This window comes from Schistocerca cancellata, unplaced genomic scaffold (assembly GCF_023864275.1).
Source record: "Schistocerca cancellata isolate TAMUIC-IGC-003103 unplaced genomic scaffold, iqSchCanc2.1 HiC_scaffold_426, whole genome shotgun sequence".
NCBI classification, from domain to species: domain Eukaryota; kingdom Metazoa; phylum Arthropoda; class Insecta; order Orthoptera; family Acrididae; genus Schistocerca; species Schistocerca cancellata.
Window position 1 is genome coordinate 7,975,787 of NW_026046443.1, and position 4,257 is coordinate 7,980,043.

The following is a 4,257-nucleotide window of genomic DNA, read 5'->3' on the forward strand; positions in this document are numbered from 1 at the left end:
TCTCATCAGTATGGGTGCCACAGCAGGTACGATTAACAGAACAGACACATAAGATGCAAAAAAAGAGCAGCCGTTTCGTCATGGGATCGTCCCGTTGGCGCGAGAGCGTTACAGACATGCTCAACAAACTCCTTTGGCAGACGCTACACGAGAATCGTTGTGCATCACGGAGAGATTCGCTATTGAAATTCCGAGAAAGTACATTCCGGGACGAGTGGAACAACGTATTACTTCCTCTCACATACACTGCCCTCCATAAGTTTGGAAACATCATGCTGCGTGTTACGACGGAGCAAGATGGAAGTGATCAATGCGAGTTATTGGTTACAATACGGAATAGCAAGCTCAAATAACGGTTAATAATGACCTGTACAGTATTGTACAGTTAATTATTGTACATATACACACATACTGGAACATACTAGTATTGCTCCGTTTTATGTAAACCGACGTTACCAGTCCAAACATTTCTATGTAGAGGTGCGATGTTTACATTTCTGTTCACTTGTAGTTGCGTTAGCATAAAGATATAATACGCCACGGAAGTAATTGAAAATGGCCCCAAAGTGCCAGATTCCTTATGAATCACGGGTAATGATGATCACTTTGCACCAAGAAGGCAATAGTGTCCGACAAATAGCAAAGAAACTGATGATTTCAGTCAGCGGAGTCGTCAAAACCATACACCGGCATCGAGAAACAGGCTCCTATGGAGATCGTCCTCGCTCAGGAGCACCCAGGAAAATATCAGACCGCTAGGAAAAGTATTTGGTAGAGAGCAGTAAACGTAACAGATTAAAAACTGTCCGTTAATTGACTGCTGAACTAAACGAAACGAGGGATACACCGGTGAGGGAGTCAACAGTGAGACGACGCCTGGCACACAACAACCTCCGAGGTTATGTAGCAACAAGGAAACCACTGTTGCTCCCTGTTAACAAGAAGAAAACGCTTGAGTGGGCTAAGACACACCAACATTGGACAGCGGGTGATTGGGAAAGAGTCTTATTCACTGATGAATTCAAGTTCGAAATATTTGGAAGTGAACGCCGGCAATTTGTACGCCGTTTACCCCATGAACGCTTGAATCCTCAGTGCCCAATTCCAACTGTAAAGCATGGAGGGGGTTCTGTGATGGTATGGGGGTCCTTTGGTGGTAATAAAGTCGGAGATTTGGTGAAAATAGATGGAACACTGAACAAAAAGGATTATCATGCCATTCTCCAGCACCATGTTTAGACATCTGGTTATGCCTGTGATTGGTAAAGGGTTTGTCTTGCAGCAAGACAACGACCCGAAACACACGTCTCGCTTGTGTCAGAACTATGTGAAGTCTCTAGAGGTTCGTAAAATATTGAAAAACATGGAATGGCGCCTCGGTCCCCTGATTGTAACCCAATCGAACTGCTATGGCATGAATTGGACAGGAGGACCCGAAAACGGGAAATTATGAGTGGGTCACAATCGTGGGAAGTTCTGCAGCAAAAATAGAGATTAATTCCAACTGAAACCTTGGCAAACTGACGCAGCGCGTGCCCAGAGTGTGCAAAGCAGTGATGAAAGCAAAGGGTGGCTATTTTGAGGAATCGAAAATTTAATTGTAGCATCTTACTGTGTGAAATGATAATTAAATTGACACCCTAGCTGCAAGCAGGCGTTGATACACTTCATTGGGGACATGTTGAAAATGTGTGACCGGACCGGGAATCGAACCCGGGATCTCCTGCTTACATGGCAGACGCTCTATCCAGCTGAGCCACCGCGGGCACAGAGGATAGTGCGTCTGCAGGGACTTATCCCTTGCATGCCCCCCGTGATATCCACATTCCCAACATGTCCACAACACTACATTCGTAGTGCGCCTATTAGATGTTTGCCCATCATACTCATTACTCGTGGCAGATTAATCTACCAAGTCCCGTACGAGTTCGGGCATAGCGTGTGCATTCGCACAAGAAGGTCAAAGGCCAGGAACCCATATTTTTAACTATATATGACGGTAGTATCTGTTCCCGAAAGAACAGTTACCGTCGATGACCATGCAGCTATGCTAGAAATGAAATGATAATTAAATTGACACCCTAGCTGGAAGCAGGCGTTCATACACTTCATTGGGAACATGTTGAAAATGTGTGACCCGACCGGGACTCGAACCCGGGATCTCCTGCTTACATTTTCAACATGTCCCCAATGAAGTGTATCAACGCCTGCTTGCAGCTAGGGTGTCAATTTAATTATCATTTCATTTCTAGCATAGCTGCATGGTCATCGACGGTAACTGTTCTTTCAGGAACAGATACTACCGTCATATATAATCTTCCTGTGTATTATTTCAGCTTAATAAACATTTGTAAAACAACAAAATGCATTTTATACTGTATTTCCCTTACATTGTCTATAATTACTAGCTGTTTCCAAACTAGTGATGAGTTTAGTAATGACCAGTCAAAATGTTCATAGTTTAATACTTTGCATTCCCGTCAGAGTAGACAACCTGTCAGGGCCCTTCAGCAATGCATAATAAAGGACATTCTTGTCAAAGCTGGTTCACATGTCATCCTCCATAAACACATGTGACGTGTCAACAGTGGCTTGTGTTTTTAGTGTGAAGCTTTTGTTAAGTAGTCTAATCCTCTAAAATTAAAAGTTGTTATTCGTCCAAAACGTCCTGAAGTATCGCACCAGATGTAATGACCTCGACATTCCGGTGCCAAACAGATGCTACATGAAAAGGTGTTCTGATGCAGAGCGACTGCGCTATTTCCATCAACGTGGTAGCAGAGAGCGCGTTTTCGAGACGCCCACGGGAAAAACGGCCGTCCCATATTAATCGTCTACCTGCATTAGTATTTTTCTTATGTCGCTTCTGTTCGCTGCACTGACATACAGATGATGCTCCGTTTCGTTTATCGGTCAGCGTATCATTGCGAGGAGCCTCTTTCTCAGAACTGTACTGTGCTAATGGAACACGTAATTGCTAGACCCGGTTTGGGTGAATCGAATGCCACAGAGAGAATGTGGGAGGAGGCGGCGGATGATCTCTTCCCCTGTGGTACACAATCGAAGCATTAACAGCGGTTCGTTATCCGATTGAGCAACTACTGCCAGAGGGCTAAGCCTCTCGTTTCTGTGTCCTGTGGCATCATGTCAGCGAACAGTTCTACATTAATGTCAGTACAGCACTCCTGTGTTGCCTCGCTTATAATGGCTAGTTTCACTAAAACATTTTTGTCAATAAATTACGATAAATTAAACACAGTACCTTTGTCAACACTATAAACTATTTAATTACGTCGATAGGTTTCGGCAGTATACTGTGATCCTCAGAATCCACACACTTCGGATTTATTAATACTTAATAACTTTTAGTACACTCTCATCCTCATGAGCCACACACTTGAGTTTTATTACAAGGTGTACAACTTCGCTTCCACCGTTTGCCGATAGGTGGTGACAATGGTAAGTACCAGTCGAAAGAAACAGATCGCAGTCGTCAGGCAGTTAGCTTGGACCTCGTTCAACATAACCTCATTCAAACATTAGTCGATTTGTGTCTGCATCATAAAGTTGTTCTTGATTGAAAATGTCAGTTTACGAGCCTAATTCTCGTCATTTATGGGAGGTGTTAGTGTTTTGTTTCAATACGAAGAAAAAAAAGGCAGGGTCTCGTCCAGTGCTCTCAAGTACGTGTGGTAAGGACGCTATTAGTGAAAGAACGTGTCATGAGTGGTTTCAACGCTTCAAGAACGGTGATTTTAATGTCGTGGGCTGCCATACAGGTGGAAGAGAGACTGTTTTCGAAGATGCAGAATTGGAGACACTGCTGAGTGAAGACTCGCGTCAAACTCAAGAAGAATTGGCACGATTACTGGGAGTGGCACAGCAAGCCATTTCAAAACGTCTCAAGGCTATGGCCATGATTCAAAAAGAAGAAACGTGGGTCCAATGTGAGCTAACACCAAGAGATGTTGAACGACGTTTGTGTGTTTGTGAACAGTTGCTTCAGAGGCAAAAACGGAAGGGATTTGTGCATCTCATTGTGGCCGGAGACGAAAAGTGGATTCATTAAGATAACCCTAAACGCAGAAAGTCATGGGGATATCCCGGCCAAACCAAATATTCACGGCTCCAATAGCATGCTCTGCATTTGGTGGGACCGGCTCGGCGTCGTGTACTATGATGTGTTAAAACCAAGTAAAAAAAAAAAAAAAAAAAAAAGGTGCTCGTTATCGAACGCAATTAATGCGTTTGAGAAGA

General features: G+C 43.7%; 1 non-coding gene across 1 annotated transcript; it reads right to left on the minus strand.

Moving 5' to 3' along the window:
- Positions 1-1,692: 1,692 nt before the first annotated feature.
- On the minus strand, positions 1,693-1,767 carry Trnat-ugu (transfer RNA threonine (anticodon UGU)). Its single transcript has one exon. It is a non-coding gene; the product is annotated as a tRNA-Thr (tRNA).
- Between the last annotated feature and the right edge of the window lie 2,490 nt (positions 1,768-4,257).